A 23098-nucleotide genomic window follows, 5' to 3' on the forward strand; every position below is an offset into this window, starting at 1 on the left:
CCATCCGGACCTGGTGACTTATTAGTTTTTAATTCGTCTATCAGTTGTAGGACCTCCTCTCTTGTCACCTCAATCTGACTCAGGTCTTTCAACACCCCTTCCAAAATTAGGGGTTCTGGAGTGGGCAAACACTTGTCATCTTCCACAGTGAAGACGGAAGAAAAAAATGCATTCAGCTTCTCAGCCATTCCCCTATCCTCCTTCAGTAATCCTTTTACCCCTTGGTCATCCAAGGGCCCCACTGCCTTCCTACTTCTAATATATTTGAAGTAATTTTTATTCTTGGTCTTTATGTTTTTTGCAATATGCTCCTCATAGTCCCTTTTTGCCTTCCTGGTCACAGTCTTGCATTTGATTTGCCTCAGCCTGTGTTCCTTTTTATTAATCTCGCTTGGACTAGCTTTCCACCGCTTAAAGGAGTCCTTCATACCTTTTACAGCTTCTATTACTTTGTTTGTTAACCATGCAGGCCTTTTCTTATACCTGTTTGTGCCTTTCTATTTTATCTGAGCTTCTAGGATTGTAGTTTTAAATAGCCCCCAAACTTCCCCAAGGGTTTTGACTGTATTTACCTTTCCTTTCCTTTCAGTTTCCTCTTCACATGCCCCCTCATCTCAGAGAATTTACCCCTTTTAAAGTTAAACGTGGTTGTGCGGATCTTTTGGGGCAACTCTCTATTTATACAAATGGTGAAATCAATAACGTTATGGTCACTGCTCCCAAGTGGTGCAATCAGTTTTACATCTCTCACCAAGTCTTCGGCATTACTTAGGACCAAATCCAGGATCGCCCCACCCCTGGTAGGTTCTGAGACCATCTGCTCCATAGCACAGTCATTGAGAGCTTCAAGAAACTCAATCTCTTTCTCTCGACCAGAACACATATTGACCCAATCAATCTGCGGGTAGTTAAAATCACCTATTACCACACAGTTTTTATGTTTAGCCACTATCTTTAATCCTTCCATCATATTATAATTGTCCTCTATCTTTTTATTTGGTGGGCGATAACAAACTCCCATAGTTAAATTTCCTTTTGGGCCCTCTATTTCGACCCAAAGCATTTCTAGAAGGGAATCTAATTCTCTGACCTGAGTCTTACTGGACCATATACCCTCTCTGACATACTGAGCCACCCCGCCTCCAACCCTTCCGATATTTGGATATAGAAGGGAAATAGAGAATGTAAATTGTAGTTTAGGGTTTCTTGAACAAACAACCCCAAGGGGACTAAACAGTATAATATTAACCAATAAATTCTCCCCTACCCACCCACCTCCAGTTTCAAATAAACTGTGTGCAATACAAGCAGTTTTTAAGGAAGATCTTCTGCTCTATAGACTGTAAATCTCACTCTGTCATTCTTATCTTCATCTTGTATTGGTAAGTATTGGAATTTTACTATCTTTTTGTGGGGTTGCCAGGAAAAAGTGCTTACTTTTCAAGGATTTTGTCTCTTGTTCCATCAGGATATCCAACTGGAGCCTGTATGAGCATTCCACTGTCTTCATCCCAGGCATGGTGCTTTTTTTGATGGCTGATAGCTTGCGTGAAAGGAGTCATCTATATTTTTGGTCGGCTTCTTGTAGTTTTGTGGTGAACGGTTTTAAAGTCCTTCTGATTTGTACTGCTTCTTTTGGAATGTCTGGATATACTTGGATTGAGTCTCCTTCGAAGTTTAAAGAGCCTTTATTTTGTGCTTCAGCTAGGATACTTCTTCCTTGCCCTAGCTTCTGGAATACTGACAATAATGTATCTTAGAACTGTTTTTTTGCTTATTGGGGTGGGCAATTCAGTAAGCATTTGCAAGACATGGGTAAAGATCCTCTTTTGAATGTTACTTCTGATTGACAGAAAATCATAGCCATTTAGGAATTCAAAGAGCTTTTATCTTAATTGCTTCTAAAGGACAATTCAGTTATAAACTGGAAAACTCGACTGTTTCACAATCCAGATGGCTGTAAACTAGTAAATGCTTGCTGTTCTGGCTTGTACAATTTAATGCTGTAAAAAAAAACAGTAATTGAGACAGAAATCATAGATGTCTTGGTGAATGTGAGTATCTGTAAGTTGCTGATCCATGGATAACAACCTGGCCTTTGGATTTCCTTGCTGGTTATTTGTCACTCATTTTATAATTTCTGACTATAGAGATAAGTCATAAAATTATGAGACTAGTAGCTGATGTCACCTCAGAATTCAGTAAAAATGCTGCTGGAATGTCTGAGCTCCTTAACCCCTAGTATGCTTTATATTTAAAGTACTATCTTTAGAGTATTCTACAACCCAGTAACAAAGGTGGATTCTGATATGTATAAACCATAAATCTTCATTTACAAACTGGATGGTGTTCATACATAGTGACTAAAACTGTCTTCAGTGCGGTATAGTATTCAGCACTGCTGACCTAAATTCAAGATCAGCAGATTGCTTATTTTCCCAGAGGGCAGCCACCCTTCTTGCATGATAAAATAACACACCTGATGTCTAAGTGATCTTATTGTTATTTTTCTCTCCATATTTTCCCTGATATGATCATTGGTAGGTTGGTGAGAGAATGTGTTGGTGAGAGAACTGGGGAGAACCGGAGTGGCCCTGTAGAGGTACACAACGGTATTTGGATTTAAAAACCTGCCAATTCCATTATGGTCATCTGTCTTGTCCGTTGTAGTCATATGTTCTGTTAAAAATGGATTTATCTTAACAAAACATCAAGAATAACCCCTTGCTGAACAAAACACGAAGAACATTATTTTAAAACTTCCTACTGAGTATAATTTATCTCACTTCTTTTAGTTAACAGCACTGTCAGCCCCAACTGTCTATTATATCTGTTGTCTTACAAAACCAAATCCATATATCCTTAATCTATTAAAAGAAAACAAAAGACAAAGAAAAAAGAAGGTAAGGAAGGAAGGAAGTGAATTCTGGTCTTCAATGCAAGCTTATTAACCACTAGAAAGGCTTCAATATAGAATCATAGGATTCAGCTCATATTGAGTTGGATTTTACTGATCTAACTGCTATTTTGTTTTACTTTTACTTATTTTAATATGTAATGATCTGAAACTAACATTTCATAAATATTGACCTTGAAGTTGCATTAGGATGTCAGTTCTTATGATAAAGTATGACTCAAAAGAAGAGTTAGATATTGTTTTCTAGCTGAAGAAGCAGAAATTCTTCAGTTGCATCCTGCATGTTTACCACTTTACACGTTTTATTTGTTAAGAGTCAGAAGCTTATTTCTGTTTCTTACTATAACTTTATGTCTAAGATCATGTATCAGATCAGTTTCTCAAAACATGATTCCATCCTAATCACTCAGCTGGTGAATAACCAGATCACACCTACCTGTAGAGATTCAATCTGCTCTAGCTGTTGTACTGTTTCAGCAGTGTAAAATGGATTTGCCGCATCAAAATCTGGAATATGTGGCAGATCCAAAACCTGTTGAAATTATTGCCTGTAGAAGTGGAAGCTTTGCACTTGTATGGTTCTGGTTTTTTAATTCAAATATCTAATCATTTTAGGATGAATGGACAAAAGTGTTACGTAATAGGCCAAAGAACAAAAAACTTCATCAGGCATTATCCATTTCCTTAACAATTTTCATCAACCGCAGAAATGTGAACTGAAATTGGAGTGACACTAAGACCATTAGACCACTCATAAATGACATACACCACAGAGTTTTGCTACAGGAGGAAAAACCCATCTCTTATAACTAGCTGTTGATGATATATCATTACTGTCAAAACAATGACAAATAGAATATGGTGCTAAAGAGGAATGAGAGTGTATTGGACAGTTTTAAATGCTTGTCTGTCCTTTGCACTTATTTTATTTTTCTCTTGGAAGAACATACATGCATAAATCTGGCTTGTGATCACTAGATGACCAGACTCTCAAAAGCTGGCACAACACAGTGACAAAAGTTTCCTGTTACATTCTACAAACAGTCTAGTTCTAAGCAAAGGTAAATAACAATATGCTAGGAACAGGGCAATATATTACAAAATTGATGAAAAAATCATGAGATGAATTTCTATGACTTCAGCTTTATATATCTTCAGATTAAATGATTATGAGAGTCCCCTTCCAGCTTTATTCTGAAGCAGAATATGACCTGGCTTGTGCTTTCTAGATTCACCCTACTGGACTTGGACTTCTGAATACATGTGCTTTGACCCCCAAAACTGTATTTTGACTACGCTTGTTGTCTCCTGCCTCAGGTGCTTGCCTGAACCCGGACATATATAGTGGAAGATGTGATTCTGAATCAATGAAACTTAACTGTTACACCTACCCCAACTACTACTGAAAAAATCCTTGTGAGCAATGAAATAATACATAAGAAGCCACTACTGAAATAATTCATGTTTGCAATATTTCAGATTTTTTTAATACTGTCATGTGGAACACTTGATCTTTGACATTTTTCTCTAATCACTGCCTGTTTTATGTATTATTTTAAAAGAGTCAGTGATAGAGAAGAATTTCAATGGTCAACTTTTCTAAACAACAGTGTAGCACAAAAAAAAATGGAATCCCTGTGAGGTGCCCTTTGGCAACCTATGGATGTGATTAGAACTGCAGTGAGAAAAGAGAGGGTGCTGTTAACATGCTCCCATGCGGCTTTTTCAGGAATCCCCTACAATGCAGTCCTAGTCAAGGCAAAATCTATCATGTATAATAGATAAAAGAAAGAAAACAGCATGCTGTGCTTTCTTGCGGTACATCAACACTATAGCTATTAGAGCAGTGTGAAAAAGAGGCAGAGAATTTATAAATATATCCTTGTGGCAGTCTGCTGAGTTCCCAGGAACCCCATGTCGACACATGATCATAGCTGCTACTGTGCAAAGCTGCCATGAACAGCTACATAATGCAGTGAGCATAATGGAGGGCTCTGCCTGTCACACAACCCCAGCCTTGCTTCCCAACTAGTGCCCATTCTGCCATAAAAAAAATGCCTTTCTGAACCTCTTAGGGGAATATTTTCCTAGGCTGATGTTTTTACCACACTGTATAGTAGCTGGAAAGTTATTAAAAAGAATACGACCTTGTGGACTAAATGGACCAAAAAACATCTGTCACCATCCTTCCAACCACGAAAAGGAGTGAAAGTTCTTTTTATGTTGGAATTTCCTCGTTTCTTTGTTAACTTGTTTCTGATTAATGAGTCATGCAAACATCTGAAGGTATAAGCAGAAGGTCATAATCTCTCCAGCTGCAGAACTCCCCTCTTGCACTCTCCAAAACACATGAATCTGCCTTATACTGAATCAGACCCATCAAAGCCAGTATTGTCTACTCAGACTAGGGTAGCCAGCTTCAATTTTGTCCCCAGCAGGGGCATTTGGGGGGCATTCTGGAAAGGGCATGGCCATCCCCAATGCAATGACATAATGCAGAGTGACGTTATTGCATCCCCAATGCAGTCCTGCAACCCCCCCCCCCCTTTTCTCCAACCATTAAAAGGGAAACTGATTGGGGGAGGGAAAGGGGGGCTGCAAGCTCCTGCCCTGCAGGAAGCAAAATTGCTTCTCGCAAGGTGGTAGCCAGTGGCACCCGCCTGGAAACAGCAGTTGCCACATGCTCCCACCTTAGAAGAGGCTCCCACCTTGCAAGAATCAAAATCACCTGTTACAAGGTAGGAGCCAGCAGCACCTGCTTGGAAAGAGGCAAAATTGTCTCTTGCAAGGCAGGAGCTAGTGGCACCAACTCTTTACAAGCAGGGCCCCAGTTGACTGTTAGGGCTGGGGCTTCCCCACTGGCCAGCTGGCTGACGTCAGAGCGGGGAGCTCCTAAAACCAGGCACCTGGGAACTGGCATCCCTAACTCAGAAGCTCTCCAGGGTCTCAGGCAGATATCTTTCACATCACCTACTGCCAGATCCTCTAACTGGAAATGCTGGGGATTGAACCTCAGATATTCTGCTTGCAAAGCAACTGCTCTATCACTGAGCAACAGTCCCTCTCAAACAGACTTCTAAAGGATTTTCTCTGCATAATACCTTTCAGGCCCCAACCCTCTCCATGCTGAAAACATACATTTTCTTGGCATAACCTTCCTAAGCTTTTAAAGACTATGAAGAAACAATGCAGTATAACTCCATTTATTCACCTATGATGCTGTAAATGGTAAAGGACTGGTAGTAGTGATGAGTGTTGGCAACCTCCAGGTAGGGCCTAGACTTCTTCCTAGAATTGCGGTTGATCTCCAAGGTTATAATGTCACAGAGTCCACCCTCTAAAGTAGCCATTTTCTCCAGGGGAACTAGTTGCTGTAGTATGGAGATCAGCTGTAATTCTGGGATATCTCCAGGCCTCACTGGTAATCCTATGCTAGACCTACTGGAGTAATTAAAAACAAGTAAGTTCCAAGGTCCTGGTGGCATATACACAAAGATTTTTAGGGACCCCAAATGTTAGATTGTTGATCTACTAAACGCAGATGCATAAAAGTCACAAAATTCAGCCACTTTACCAAAAGAATGGGGAGTAGCAAATGTTACAGTGAATTTTAAAAAGCGGTCCACAGGGAAACCAGGGAATGACATGCCAGTTAACATAATGTCCATCCCAAGCAAATTATTAGAGACAGAAATGAAAGACTGAATTATTAGACACATAGAGGAGAAAAGTCTGCTCTGGGAAAAATCAGCACGGCTTGTGCAAAAGGAAGTCCTGCCTCACTAGCCTTTTGGAATTCTTTGTGAAAATAACAGATATGTAGATAATGATGATCCAGTAGACATTATATACTTGGAATTTCAAAAAGCTTTTGACAAGGTACCTTCAGAAGTCATGGGATAAGAAGCAGATTCCCTTATGAATTAAAAATTGGTTAAATGACAGGAAGCAAAGAGTAGGAGTAAATGGACAGTTCTCTCAGTGGAGGTGAGTAAGCAGCTGGGTCCCACAAGGATCTGCGTTTGAACTGGTACTATTTAATTTGTTCATAAATGATCTGGAATTTGGGGGTGAGCAGCGTAGCAGCTAGGGTTGCCATATTGGACCTCCTCCCCGCTGGGGGACTTTCGCTAGCATTCCTGGAGGGAACAGGAGTCTCCAACATGATGATGTCACATTGGGACACAGGCCCATGCCCAACAGTGACCACCCCTCTTCCTAGATTTGAATGGCCCTACAGTGAGCACAAGGCCTGCCAATCAGCAGAAGGGTCCTTTAAATATGACAGGGCAGAAGGGTGGCAATCAGCTGTAGGGTTCTTTAAATCTGCTGTAGGGTTGGGAGAGGGGTGGCCATTGTTGGGAGTGGGGCTTTCCCCACTGGGCAGCTGGCCTGGGGCTGGAAGAAGCCCTCCAAATTGGTGGAAACCCTGCCCGGACCAGGAGGCCATCAGCCCTGGTAAAAACAGGTTGCCTACCTGTAACTGATGATCTTCGAGTAGTCATCTGTGCATTCACACTCATGGGATGAAGTGCTAGCACCGATCCCCGATCGGTAATTCCAAAGTCTGGGATTTTTCACTGCCCGGCCCCGGTAGGCATGTGCGCAGCCCCAGTGCACATGCCCACCCGGTGGGCACAAATATCCCGCCAGTTCCTTCCCGCCACCACCTATCAAGAGTACCATGACCGGCAGCAGAGGGGAAGGAGGGCGGGCAGTGTGAATGCACAGATGACCATTCGAAGATCATCAGTTACAGATAGGCAACCTGTTTATCTTCTTCATGGTCTCTGTGCTTCACACTCATGGGAGATTAGCAAGCTAGGCTCACCTGGAGGAGGGAGCTGGCGGTTATGCAGAAGTAGCGGCTTGAAGGACCAGGGTACCCAGCTGTGCTCTGCAATGCTTCCGGACATCCAGGGCAAAATGTTGCATGAAGACATGAGGAGATGCCCAGGTTGCAGCCAAACAGATGTCCGCCAGAAAAGCACCCTTCAGGAACGCTATGGACGTAGCCATAGCCCTAGTGGAATGCGCATGGAGCAGCCCCAGCAAGGGAGGCTTCACCAACAGGTAACAGAGTTTAATGGCTTCTGTGATCCACTTAGAAAGTCTCTGTGAGGAGATCTTGAGACCCAAGGAGACAAATAGATTGGGATCCTTCCTGAACAGCTTGGTGCAATGCACAAAAAACAACAATGCCCTCTTAACATCCAAGGTGTGCAGACATCTCTCTTCCACCGAAGAAGGAGAAGGGTAAAAAGACATTCAAATTAAGTTGGAAACTAGACACCACTTTAGGGAGGAACGAGATGTCCGGGGCCTACGACACCCCATTGTCCTGAAAGGAAATGTATGGAGCATCACATCGCAGTGCCATGAGCTCACCCGCCCTCCTGGCCATAATGACGGCCACTAAGAAGGCAGTCTTCCAAGCTAAAAGATGCAATGGGCAGGTAGCCAAGGGTTCAAAAGGCTGTCTAGAGAGTCGGTCCAGTACGAGCGTCAAATCCCAAGCAGGAGGAGGAACCTTAGATGGCAGGTAAAGCCGCAGAAAACACTTCAAAAAACGTTTTGTATGCTGATGGGTAAAAACCGAAGCACCATCCACAGGGTCATGATGAGCTGAGATGGCAGCGAGATATACGCGAACCGAAAAATGATTAAATCCAGCATCAGCAAGAGAAAGTAAAAACACAAACACAAACTCAAGACCAGCAGAACATGCATTGATACCTTTGTTCTGTAGAAAAGATAGGAACTTAGACCACTTTCCCGCATAGGAACGGCGAGTTGAAAGCTTTCTACTGTTCAACATGACATGTTGTATTCTGTCAGAGAATTCTAGAAGTTGACCCCAAGCTGTCAATTTGAGGTTAGGGATGTCGTGGTGAAACAGGCTTGAGCCAAAAGGAGGTCTGGTTCCAACAGGAATTTGTGGTGACACCCCCTGTTTCCTGCCATGGCTAGAACAGGAAACCGAGTCTGTCGAGGCCACCAAGGAGCAACTAGGATACACTCCCGACGCTCCTGGGTCAATTTGTGAAGCACTCTGGTGAGAAGAGGCAAGGGTGAAAATAGGTAGAGAAACTTGTTCGCCCATGGAAGCAGAAGACCATCCCCTAGGGATCTTGGGTCCTCCCTCTCCTGGAGGAGAACTGTTCGCACTTCCGATTGTTCGCTGTGGCAAACACGTCTATTCTGGGATGACCCCACTCCCGGAACAGAGGTTTGAGGTATCTCTAGTTTAGTTCCCATTCGTGATGGGAGACCTCTCCTCTGCTCAGGGAGTCCGCTTGAACACTTAGCTCCCTGGGTAGGTGGGTGGCTACAATGAAAGTCTGCGAAGCTATGCAAGTCTTCCAAAGCTGCATTGCCAAAGCACACAGCCTTCTGGACACATTCCCCCTTGGTGATTTATATAACAGACAGCTGTCGTGTTGTCCGACATCACAGCTATGGTCTGACCACTGATTAGGGGTAGAAATGACCTCAAGACCAGATGAACTGCCATGAGCTCTAAAAAACTGATATGATGGTGAGCCATCGACGGGGGCCATGGGCCACCTATGCAGAGATCTCCAAGATGCATTCCCCACCCCCACAGCAAGGCATCCATTGTTACCGTGAGCGAGGGGAGAGAGAGATGAAACGGAGCTCCTCTGCAAAGACTGGACTTCAGCTTCCACCAATCCAGAGATTAAAACACCAGCGAAGGAACTTGTAGAATCTTGGACGGGAGATCTCTCATCAGATTATAATTCCTGATGAACCAGAGCTGGAGCACTCGCATCCTCAGCCTCACAAAGCACAGAACATTGGTAGTAGCCGCCATGAGGCCCAAGAGACGTTGGATCTGCAGAACAGAAGTGCATCTCACAGCCTGAAGGAGTTGAACCAGGGAGATGATATCCAACGCCCGGGAATCTGGAAGAAACGCCAGATGCTGGGTGGTGTCCAAAATCGCTCTGATAAACTGAACTCTTTGTGCTGGGACCAGGTGAGGTTTCTTCTCATTCACCAGAAGTCCTAGTGCACTCAAGAGGCTGAGAACCACCTGTAGATGCGCTCTGAGAGCAACCACCAACCAATCATCTATGTAGGGAAAAAGGATGATACCCTGGAGCTGAAGGTAAGCCACCACAACAACCATGGTCTTTATGAAGACCCTGGGGGCCATAGAGAGCCCAAAAGAGAGCACCTGATATTGAAAATGGTGCATCCCAATGGCAAACCAAAGAAACCTCCTGTGACTGGGGAGGATGCTGATGTGGAAGTAGGCATCCTTCAAGTCCAGGGTAGCCATCCAATCTCCTTTGTTGATGAGTGGAAGGATGCTTTGCAGAGTCAGCATTCTGAACTTCTGATAAGCGATGAATTCGTTCAGGCCCCCTCAGATCCATGATCGGACGAAGTCCGCCGTCCCACTTGGAAACCGTGAAGTACCTGGAGTAGAACCCCTGGCCCTTGATATGTTCGGGAACGGGTTCTATCGCTCACTTGCTGAGCAGATTTTTTACTTCCTCCAGCAAAACCACTGTAGGGTGTGTGATCACCAATCTGGGATATGAAGGGGACTGAACAAATTCTATCGCATAACCCTCCTGTATGATGGACAAGACCCACTTGGTGGTAATGTGATGCCAGGCTTGCAAGAAACAGTGGAGGCGGGTGGGTCCCGAGGAGAGGGGGGAAGAAAGGGGGATACCAAAGTCAAAGTCCCTGCTTGGGATTCCTGCCAGCCTTAGATTTTCCCATATGCGAGAAAAAAGAAGAAAACTTGGTTTTCCCTCCTGCAGCTAAGGAACTCTTAGCCTCATGCTGTCCCGTACGCAGCTTACATGAACCCTCACGGGATTTGGCATGGCAAGGCTTCTTAGGCCATTGTTTGGACCATGGATGAGACTTGCCAGGGCGAGAGGAAGATGAAGGTACTCCCAAGTTACAAGACATCTTTATACTCTTGTCCGTCTCCTGAAGGACTGCGTCCATAATGGAGCTGAATAAACCTTCACCCTCAAAAGGAAGATCCTCGACCCAGGATCCTACGTCCAATTGGAGAGCGGGGCACCGAAACCAAGAGTGACGACGCAATGTAATAGCCGAGGTAAGAGTTTTAGCTGCAGTGTCCACCATATGTTTGGAAGCCTGCAGCTGTTGTTTAGCCAGGAGCATTCCCTCCCTCTGAGCCTTCTTGGCCAAAGTGTGCTTATCCTCAGGCAGAGAAGCCAGGAGTGGTAAAAGCTGCTCCCATAGGTAATACTGGTTCCTCACCATGCATGCAGAATAATTAGAAATTTTGATCCCCAGAGCGCCCGCAGAATAGAAGCACCTGCCAAACATATCAATCCTCTTCTCCTCTTTATCTGGAGGTGAGCCATGGGTCTTCTTAGCCTTAGAGGAGTATGACACTACTACAGAGTTGGGGCATGGATGGTTGAAGAGGAACTCTGTGCCCTGCTCCTGGATCCTATACATGTGATCCATGCGCTTGGACAAGATAGGGATTGAGGCAGGCTTGGACCAAGGATCTTTAATGGCTTGCAAGATGACCTTGGTAATGGGAAGGGCTACCGCTGTTGAAGTGTCCTTCTGCATAATGTCAAAGACGGTATCGTCAATGATCAGTTGAGGCTGGACCACAGGCAAAGACAAGGAATTTGCCATCCTTTTAATGAGTTCCCCATAGGACTTCAAATCTTCCGAAGGAGAGACTGGAAGGTCCTTGGCTATTCTAGATTCTGAGGACGATCCCTCCTGATGGCCCGATTGTTCTTCCCCATCGTCATCGGAGGTCAATGGCAAAGACGATACGCTCTCAGCCAATGGTAAACCTGGGGCTTCAATGGCAAACTTAGTTGAGGAAGTTTTCTCGACGTCAGGACCGCTGAAGTGTGCTGGCTTCCTGACCAACCTCGGAGTCGAAGTCGGCGTCGATGCCTCTCGGCGACCTGGTGGAGAGTGGTGCGAAGCCTCCGAGTGCTGATCCCAATCGGGTACCACGGGTATGGAGAATGGTAAGGGTACCACAGGTATGGAGAATGGTAAGGGTAGCCACCAAACAGGTAAGCCCGTGGTCCCAGTTGGGCAGAGGATGAGGACATCTAAAAGGGTCCGAAGGCTCCCTGAATCTCTTGGCCTGGATCAAGGGTATCTTCGGTGTCGAGTGGTCCCTTGGCTGCGAAACTTCTAAGTCCGATGCCAAGCTAGGATTGCCGCCCTCTTTCGAGTCTGCCGACTGATCTATAGGGTTGACCTCCTGGCCAGAGCCGGAGAGAGAGGTCTGTGGAACATCCGTTGGACCCGAGGGGCTCTTCGGTCGAATCGGAGAAGCGAGGATTTTCTCCGGAGGCTCCCCTGAAACGATCGCCAGGTCCTTTGGTGGTGGAGAAGGGGTCTGCCTGTCTTGGCACCTCTTTTTCTCCTTGTGCTTCCTAGGCTCAGCAGAGTGTGAGTCCCAAGTCCCTTTGCCTTCTTGGCCGGGATCAATGGTTCCGAATGGGATGTCGAGTCCGCACGCTTTTGGGGGCGGTCAACTCCCTGGAATGATTGGGTCGGTTGGTTCGACAACGAGGCCGGAACCAATATCGATGCCGGGGCGGCCATCGAAGGGCTTGTCGACGCCGATGTCGACATCTGCGGTGCAAGAGCTGATTTCTGTTTAGAAAATTTTGAGCAGCGATGGCAGGATTCCACCCGATGACCTTCCCCAAGGCACAGCAGACAAAGAGAATGTCCATCCGGAGGAGGGATCTTGCTCCCACACTTAAGGCACCGCTTAAAAAAACCCCAATGCTTTTCCATAGACAGGGATGGTGGGAGAAGGGCAGGGGAAAAACCCCCGAAGGGGTGAAACAACTAATAGTCTCAATTTTTTTTTTTATAACAAGAACAAAGAAAAAAATGAAGAAACGAAGAAAACCCGGAGAAGGAAAAAAGTAATAACCACCGACCGGTGTGACGAAAAGTCTATCCGACGGGGCGGTAAAGAAGGAACTGGCAGGATATTCGCGCCCACCGGGTGGGCATGCGCACTGGGGCTGCCGCGCATGCCTACCGGGGTCAGGCAGTGAAAAATCCCAGACTTTGGAATTACTGATCGGGGATCGGCGCTGGCGCTTCATCCCATGAGTGTGAAGCACAGAGACCACGAAGAAGATCAGCCAAGTTTTTAGATGACACAAAATAATCCAAGATGGTAAATATCAAGGCTGACTATAAAGAACTCAAGAAAAATCTGCATTAATTAAGTAAGGGGGTTATTAGGAAACGGACTGAAAATAAGACAGCTGATACTATAATGCCCCTGTATAGACTTGTGGAGCAGCCTTATTTGCAGTGTGGAGTGTGAATCACTGCAGTGTGGATCACTGCATTAGAAGGAGGAGGAGAAGGAGGAGATTGGATTTATACACCACCCTTCACTTGGAGTCTCAGAGCAGCTTACAATTTCCTGCCCTTTCCCTCCCCACAACAGACACTCTATGAGGTAGGTGGGCTGAGCACTTTCGAGAACTGCTCTTGAGAGAACAGTTCTGAGAGAACTGTGATTTACCCAAGGTCACCCAGCAGCTGCAAAGGACATTCAGGGTTGCCACTAAAATTTTAATTTTATTTCCCTGACTTTCCCTGACCAACATTTGTCAATTTCCCTGCCCACCATTTAAATATAACCACAAATTAAAAAATGAATAGTCCTGTTGCATTAATGCAAGGCTTAATGAAATGTTCCACTCTACAACTACACAAATCTCAACTGCAAAAATATTAGTCAAAGTAAGAGATTTAATATCAGCTTCTTTCAACATTAACTGCAGCAACATCTGTTTTGCAATTGCACCAAAAATTATACCAAGATACAAACTTCAATTCAAGTGAACTCTGAATGCTAACAACTAAAAACTTTCCAAAGCTGGGAAAGTTTCACTTTCACTTTCTGGTTCCAGAAAGTGTAATGAGCAGATCAGCAGCAAGAAAGGAGGTGGATTCTCTTCAAGGAGGTGGATTCTCTGCAATCTAGAGAAGCACACAACCCTCATTTGCAACCTTTATACATGGGAGAAGTCAGGAAAGAGGGTGAGAGAGCAGGAACAAAATTTACTTTGCATGGTGTAGAGTAGAACATGCTTGTTGTCTGTGAAATCCAACAGCAGCAAAATTCATTTGCAACTCTGTGCTGGGTTTGGCAGGAGACAAAATGTCCATTCCATACACAAGCTTGACCCAAAAACATGCTTATCTTTATATGTAAGTATTCTGCTACTTCTTTATTCCAGTTACCACAAGAACAGATCATGCACTTGCAGCAGCAGGTCAAAAATCCACTGCTTGGACTTCCAGGGTTGGAAAAATGGAGAACTGACACGCTTCTCTCAAGAGAAGCTGACCAGACCCTTTGTTTTGGGCATAAAAGGCAACCCCAATGCCTGCTGCCTACTTTTTCCAGAAATGGAACTGTCTAGGACATGCTTGAAGAATTTTGAGGGGGTTTACTTTGGCAGACAAGGAGTCCCAGTGGGATTCCTTTTCTGCTTTGAAGAGCCCCCGGTGAAAAATTGCATTCCAGCATCTACAAAGGATCTTTGGAGTCATTAATTTGACATAAGCTCATCCAAATTCTATGGATTATAATAACATCTGAAAGAAAAGAGATCGATGCACTGGAGAATAGACGTTCATTAAGGTAAAGATCTTTATCTACCACTCTGGGACTGAAATAAGCTTTTTAAAATTAAAAAATATTAAGATCTTGGACTAATTGTGAGAGTATAAAGTTAAGAAGAAGAAGGGGGTAAATTTGGAGCTTTTGGAACTTAAAATAAGCTGAAAAGTGCAGAAAAATAGCTGATGTTTGACATACTTGTGGTTTTGGGGGGAAAACCCCCGACATAACAGAATTGCTGTTCATCAAGACAAAACAGGAGGTGACGTTTTACAACTATTGTAAGATTATAAATCATTGAGAACAAGACTTAACGACCAGAGAGTCAGGAAGTAAAAGCTGGAAGAAGGGAAATCTAGAGACATCTCTAGAGCCAAAAACCATAGAGAAACATCGGCAGCCATTAAAGAAGGGTCAAAGGTTTTATATTTTTTTTAAAAGAACGGGACTTTAAAAGTTTTTAAAACCGGCAGGAATCATCCTAAAAAGGAGAAACATTTTGGACTATAGAAGTAAAACTAAATTTTAAGCATTATTGAAAAAAGCAAAACTTTTTTTAAAAGGGGGCTTGGAAAAGTCATGGCCGCCATTTTGGATTTTATATAAACTTTAAAAATTAATATCTTGAGCTAGGAAGCTCAGGGGACGGCGATTTGGGGCTTGTTGGAAAGGGCATGCCCTAATCTATTGCACTCTGTACTTGGTTTGCTGATTGGTGAGGTCAACTTTAGAGCTTATTTTATGCAATGGGAGGACAGTGATGTCTGATCAAAAGCCGGCAACATGTTTGAGATCAGGCTCATGGGGGAAGGAAAAATGGCAAAACAAGTTCAAGAGCAACCGAATGCAATGGAGGCAAGATTGGTGAAGGTGATGAAGGATTTGATAACTGGAAGTGAGAAGAAATTAACCAAGGAATTAATTCTAGTGCTGAAGAAGTCAAGTAAGAAATCAAAAAAGAGATTGAAGATCTCAGGAAAGAGTCACAAGCAACAGCGCAGAAGACACAGGAGACTGAAGCTAAAGTTAAAGACCAAGATGATATTATTAAGAAGATGCAGGAGAAAGCAACTCTACAAAATTGCAGATTAATGGAAAACTTGATTTGTTTAAGAGGTGTTTCTGAAAATGAACAAGAGGATTTAAAAAAGTACATTTCAACAATCATTGCTGAGTATATGGGAGAGGACCCTGAGGGAACGGGACATTTATATGACTATGTTTACAGGGTTAACTCTGAATTTGCTAGAAAGCGTAAGCTACCAAGAGACGTGGTAGTAAAATTTACTACAAGAGATATGGTGGGAAGGATCTTAAGTCAGCAATTTGAAAAAGCAATGGTGGTGGAGGAAAGCAGAGTAAGAATAATGAAGGCGCTGCCAAGAAAAGTCATAAGTGACAGAAGACAATTTAAGAAATTGACAGACAAGCTAAGGGCGAAGGGAATAAGATACAGATGGATTTTACCTGAAGGCCTTAGCTTTGAGTATAATAGACTGAGAATCACAATAATAGATACTCAAGGCATGGAAAGGTTTTTTGCGGACAATAAAAAATGTAGAGATACAGATTAATTGAAGAATCACTATGGATTACAAACTAATTTCTTGGAATGTAAATAAACTAAATTCACCACAAAAAAGAAAAGCAACGTTTCATTGGATCAAAAAGCAAAAATGTAACATAATTTGTTTACAGGAAGTACATATTAAATGAACGGATTACAAATTTTTATGGAACAAATCCTTGGGTGAAGAATTTTTTTCATTTGCTAAGGAAAAGAAAAAAGGTGTAATTTTTTATATCAAAAAAGAATTGGAGCCAAAGTTGATTTTTAAGGACAGTGAAGGCAGATATGTTGCAGTGGAGGTGTTGGTGAATGAGGAAAAAATGTTGTTATTGGGACTATATACCCCTAATGGGGCAAAGAATGCTTTTTTCAACGATATTATGCAACAAGTAGATCAACTGACATGTGACCAAATAATGTTAATGGGAGACTTTAATGGAACTATTAAGAACTCTTTGAATAGGTCCGGAAAAAAAAAAATACAGATGGCAAATTGCCAAAGTAATTTTTTGAACTAATAGAACAAGAAACTCTGGAAGATGTATAGAGAAAGTTCAATCCTAATGTATGTGACTACACTTTTTTTTCAGCAAGGCACAACTCCTTCTCAAGAATCTATATGTTATGGACTACTAAAGATTTGGGACTTATTACAAATAAGATAGAGATTCTTCCGAAAATAGGTGCAGACCATAATCCATTATTGTGGATGGCTAAAGACAGGAAAAAGGTGAGGAGATGGAGATGAAATGAGGACTTACTGCAAAATGCAGAAATTGTGGCCTCTCTTTAAAAAGAAACCAAAGCCTTCTTCCAAATAAATGAAAATCAGGACATTCAACATCAAACGGTGTGGGACGCGTATAAAGCTGTAATGAGAGGAATTTTAATTACATTGAACAACAAAGATAGAAGAGACAAAGAAAAGCAAATGGTGGACTTACAAAAAGAAATTGGTAAAAAAGAAAGAAAATTGAGAAAAAGACCAGGAAAGAAATTTTTTTTTGCGGGAGATTACGATTTTACAGAGTCAAGTGAGACATCTATTGAAAAGGAGGTGGAATGGAACTTAAAAAGATTGCAGCAGAAATCTTTTGAGGGTGCTAACAAACCTGGGAAATATCTGGCGTGGCAAATGAAGAAAAAAAGGGAGAACAAATTTATTAATAAGATTATAGTTGGAGATAAAGATATCGTGGATCAAGCAGGAATTAAAGTGAATTTTATAAATATTATGCTAAACTATTTAAAGGCCAACAAGTAGATAAACAGAAAATAGAAGCGTATTTACAGAGAATACAAGTAAAGCAATTAACAGAAACTATGGAAAAAATTTTAAATGAACCAATTGAAAAAGTTGAAATAGAAGCAGCAATTAACTCATTAAAATTAGGTAAAGCACCAGGTCCTGACGGCTTTTCAGCAAAAAGTTTTAAGTCCTGGCAGAAGTATTAGTACCGAAACTCCAAAAGTTGATGAATAATATTAGACAAGATGGGAAAGTGCCAAATACATGGAAGGAAGCAGTTGTTTCATTGATACCAAAGGAAGACAGAGATGCCACAAGCGTTAAAAATTATAGACCGATTTCAATGCTTAACAATGACTATAAAATCTTTGCTAGGATACTAGCAGAACGACTCAAGCAGGAAGTATTGGATGGAAAAGGGAAATCATAGAAGCAGCCAGCCTACTCTAGGACTATAATATCATAGAAAAACATCGGCAGCCATCGCAAGGAGGCTAAAGTTTAAATAAAATTTTTAAAGTGTTCAGGACATTAAAAATTGGGGAGCCGACAGAGGTGACGTTTATAAGGTAAATGCTATTGGACATTATTGTTAATAACTATTTTAGAATTTTAGAAGAAAATTTTTCTAGAGAAAAAAGAAATTAAAGTGAGGCAGAAAGTCGTGACTGCCATTTTGGAGAAAATAAAAACTTTAAAAATTAATATCTGAGCCCAGGAGGCTCTGAGGATGGCGAAATTAGGCTTATTGAAGAAACCAAGCTTCACTCTTTTAAACCAGATATTGAAATTTAATTTGGTGAGGTCAAAATTGTCGGTGTTTTTACACGTCAGACCACAAGCAAACCCGAGAAAGGACTGCTTCACTGGAGAAAATGCAGGACCAATTAGATGCAATGGAAGACAGGATAATGAAAGGGATGAAGGAGACGATAACTGCTTCCCAAAAAGAAATTAGAAAAGATATTGAAGAGCTAAAAAAAGATATAGAAGATCTCAGAAATGAGACTGTGGTAACAGCAAAGAAAGTGCAAGAGGTGGCAGGGAGAGTGAAAGTACATGATTCCACCTTGTTAAAAATACAAGAAAAAGTGGCAATTCATGACTGCAAATTGATGGAGACTCAGATCCATCTGAGAGGAGTACCTGAGGATGAAGAAACTGATTTGGAAGAATATATAATAAGAATAATTGCAGAATTTCTGGAGGAAGATCCTGAAGGGACTAGAAATATGTATGACTATATGTATAGAGTGAACTCACTTTATGCCAAAAAGAATAATCTACCAAGAGATGTGGTTATAAGATATATGACAAAAGAAATGGTGGGAAAGATAATGAATAAAAACTTTGAAAAGACATTGATAGTGGGAGGCAGCAGAGTAAGAATTATGAAGGAGTTGCCGAGACAAGTGATAAATGACAGAAGAGCATACAAGAAACCGGCAGAAAAATTACAGGACAATGAAATGAGGTATAGATGGATAATACCTGAAGGTTTGAGCTTTGAACTTTAAGGAAAAAGGATTACAATTACAAGCATACAGGAACTGCGTAGATTCTGTGAAGAACATAAAGAATTTGCACCATGATGGATTACAAATTATTATCTTGGAATATAAATGGACTAAATTCACCACAAAAAAGAAAGGCAACATTTCACTGGATTAAAAAGCAAAATTGTAATATAATTTGTTTACAAGAAGTACATATTAAACAAAAGGATTATAAATTTTTATGGAATAAGCAATTGGGACTAAAATTCCATTCATTGGCTGAACAGAATAAAAGGAGAGTGATTTTTTATATTAAACAAGAATTGGAGCCGAAATTCGAAATTAAAGACAAAAATGAAAGATTTGAACCAGTAGAAATAATATTAAATGGAAAAAAACCTCGTTGTTATTAGGACTGTATGCACCAAATGGAGCAAAGGATTTTTTTTAAAGACATTATACAACAATTTGATGAAGTGACATATGATCAAGTTCTAATAATGGGGGATTTTAATGGAACAATCCAGAATACACTGGATAGGTCTGGGGAAAAAAATAATAAGGAAAGAAAATTGCCAAAGTCTTTTTTTTAATTGGTCAAACAAGAAAACCTGGAAGATATATGGAGAAAATTTAACCCTGAAGTACGGGACTATACCTTTTTTTCAGCAAGACATAATACTTTTTCCAGAATTGACATGTTGTGGGGCACTAAGGATTTAGGCCTTATAACAAAGAAAATAGAAATTTTACCTAAGATAGGGGCTGATCATAACCCAATAATGTGGATTACAAAATTGTCTAAAAAGTCGAGAAGATGGAGATTAAATGAAGATTTACTACAGAATAAAGAAATAGTGACATCTCTAGAAAATGAAACTAAAGTTTTCTTTCAAATAAACGATAAAGAAGATATAGAATTTCAGACGGTGTGGGAAGCTTATAAAGCAGTAATGAGAGGAACATTGATTACATTGAATAATAAAGACAAGAGGGCAAAAGAAAAACAGATGTTGGACATTCAAAATGAAATACAGAAAAAAGAAGGGGAATTGAGGAAAAGATCAGGGGAAAAGAAAATTATGAGGGAGATTACAATATTGCAAACACAAATAAGACATTTATTAAATAAAGAACTGGAATGGAATCTGAAAAGATTACAGCAGAAATCTTTTGAGGGAGCAAATAAACCTGGAAAGTATTTGGCCTGGCAACTGAAAAAAAAGAAAGTAAAATTATTAATAAAATTGTGGTTGATGGAAGAGAGTTGGTAGATCAGGAAGGAATAAAAAGAGAATTCTTTAGGAACTATGCCAGATTATTTAAGGGTGTTAAAATAAAGAAAGAAAAAATGGAAACGTATTTACAAAATATTAAAATAGCACCCTTAACAGAAAATATGAAAAAAGTTTTGAATGATCCAATTGAAAAAAATAGAAATTGAAGCAGCGATTAATGCAATGAAAAATGGAAAGGCACCTGGGCCAGATGGATATACAGCTAAATTTTATAAAATCTTCAAAGAGGAATTAATACCGAAACTTCAGAAATTGATGAACATTATAAGAATAAAAGGGGAAATACCAAATACATGGAAGGAAGCTGTTATTTCGTTAATTCCAAAAGAAGATAGAGATGTCACGAATGTAAAAAATTATAGACCAATTTCACTATTAAATAATGATTATAAAATATATACAAGAATATTGGCAGAATGGCTGAAACTTTAATTTAAAACTTAAATTTTATTAAGGAGGATCAAGGGGGGTTTCTTCCCAAAAGGCAAATAAGAGACAATATTAGAACTGTTGTAAATATAGTGGAATATTATGAAAGGCATCCAGAAAAGGAAGTTGCATTATTCTTTGAAAGTATTTGATAAATTTAAACTGGGACTTTATGTTTGCGGTAATGGAGAAAATGGAGTTGGGGGAAACTTTATAAGGATGAGAAAAGCAATATATACTGAACAACGTGCAAGATTATGTATAAATGCAGATCTTACAGAAGATATGAGAATTAGTAAAGGTACAAGACAAGGCTGTCCGCTTTCCCCACTGTTGTTTATAATGATTCTTGAAATCTTACTGATGCAAATCCAGGAAGACAAAGAAATAGAAGGATTAAAAGTAAAAGGATTTACTTATAAATATAGGGCATTTGCAGATGATAAAATGTTTATAAATGAAAATCCCATACAAGTAACACCTTTGTTGTTAGTTAAAATACAAGAATATGGAGAACTGGCGGGACTTGTAAGCAAACAAAAGGAACTGCAGAAGCTAACAGGTTGTGAAGTTACCTCTAAGGTAAAACATGTGGGTGTGGAGATAACAATGAAGAATATTGACTTGTTTAAAAACAATTATGAGAAGCTATGGTATAAAATGGATGAAGATATGATAAAATGGAATAAACTTAATTTGTCATTGCTTGGCAGAATAGCTGCAATTAAGATGAATATTCTGCCAAGAATAATGTATTTGTTTCAAACTATTCCGATTGTGAAAGACAGTAAACAATTTAATAAATGACAAAGGAAAATTTCAGAGTTTGTGTGGGCTGGGAAGAAACCAAGGTTCAAAATGAAAATCTTAACAGATGCAAAAGAGAGAGGAGGATGCCAATTACTAGATTTAAAACTATATCCTGAAGCAGTTTGTTTAGTGTGGATAAAAGAATGGGTGATGCTGTTAAACAAAAAACTCTTAGCATTGGAAGGTCATGGAAATAAATTTGGCTGGCACGCTTATATGTATTATGGGGGGAAAAAAGATGGATGGTTTTTTCTCTCACCATTATATAAGAAACAATTTGCTAAATACATGGATAAAATATAAGAAATATGGGGATGAGAGAAAACCGTTATGGATAGTGCCAGCAGAAGTAATAAAAATAACAGCTGAGACGGGTGAAGAAAAGTGGTTGTCATATAATCAACTATTAAAAATACAAAGTGGCAAAATAGAATTGAAAACTGCTGAAGAGCTGAATAATAAATATGATTGGTTCCAAATGCAACAAATAAAGAGCTTAGTGGAAAATGATATTAAAACTGAAGGAATAAGAAACAAGCAAACAGAAATGGAAAAAGTTTTGCTTGGAGACAATGAAAAATTAATTTCAAAATTATATAAATTACTCAAAATTGTCTACAGAAGATGAAGTAGTGAAATCTCAAATGATTAAGTGGGCAATTAATGTAAATAAAGAAATATAGATGGAAACTTGGGAATATTTGTGGAAGAATTCCATAAAACTTTCGACGTGTCATAGTATCAAAGAGAACTGTTTTAAAATAATGTATAGATGGTATATGACTCCTAAAAAGTTGGCAAAGATGAACAATAAGATGCCAGATAGATGTTGGAAATGTAAAAGCATGAAGGTTCTTTCTACCATATGTGGTGGATTTGTGAAAGAGCAAAAAAGTATTGGCAGATGATTCAACAAGAAATTTCTAGGATCTTGGGATACGAATTTAAGAAAGTTGCAGAGACTTTTGTGTTGGGATTACAAATGGAAAATTTTCCAAAAGAAGATAGAACTATAATTTGGTACTTGCTTTCAGCTGCTAGGACATTGTATGCGCAGTTGTGGAAGCAAGAAAAAAATACCAGAGAAATGGGATTGGATTGTAAAAGTTATGACATGGAGTGAAATAGACAAATTAACAAAAATTTTAAGAGACTATGACTTAGAAGTTTTTAAGATGGAGTGGAAAAAGTTTAGAAGATATGTAGAAAAAGAGTGGAAAATAAAAGGACATTGGACAATTTTTGATAATGATTAAGTCTTAGAAGAAAGAAGAATATTAATCTTGGTTTTTATTAGTTAAGGGTACCTTTGAATATTAGTATTTTAAGTAAATAACACCGGCGGGGGTCAAGAAACGGGGGGAGGGGTGGTTAGAAAGTAATATATGGGATAGATAAAAAGAAGTTATTAATGATGCAAGAAATAGATATTGTTACCATATGTTACTAAATAAAATTGTTTTAAACAAAAAAAATCTAATTTATAAATAAATATAAATATGTATCCTGTGAAGTCGGCAGAAATATGAAGTCAATGCTCTAGACTCAGCAAATAATGCTATTGCACCCCAGCACTGACCCTTGTTGTTTTTGCCATCAAATCACAGTGGATTTACGGGCAACCCTGCAGGGTTTTCGAGGCAAGAGACATTCAGAGGTGGTTGGCA

General features: G+C 40.4%; 1 protein-coding gene across 2 annotated transcripts in view; it reads right to left on the reverse strand.

The window, feature by feature from the left end:
* The window catches only part of SERGEF (secretion regulating guanine nucleotide exchange factor), a 145197-nt gene that overhangs the window by 49143 nt on the left and 72956 nt on the right, over window positions 1-23098 (reverse strand). The gene's annotated exons all lie outside the window — the stretch shown is intronic.

This window comes from Heteronotia binoei, chromosome 21, assembly GCF_032191835.1.
Source record: "Heteronotia binoei isolate CCM8104 ecotype False Entrance Well chromosome 21, APGP_CSIRO_Hbin_v1, whole genome shotgun sequence".
Taxonomy (NCBI): domain Eukaryota; kingdom Metazoa; phylum Chordata; class Lepidosauria; order Squamata; family Gekkonidae; genus Heteronotia; species Heteronotia binoei.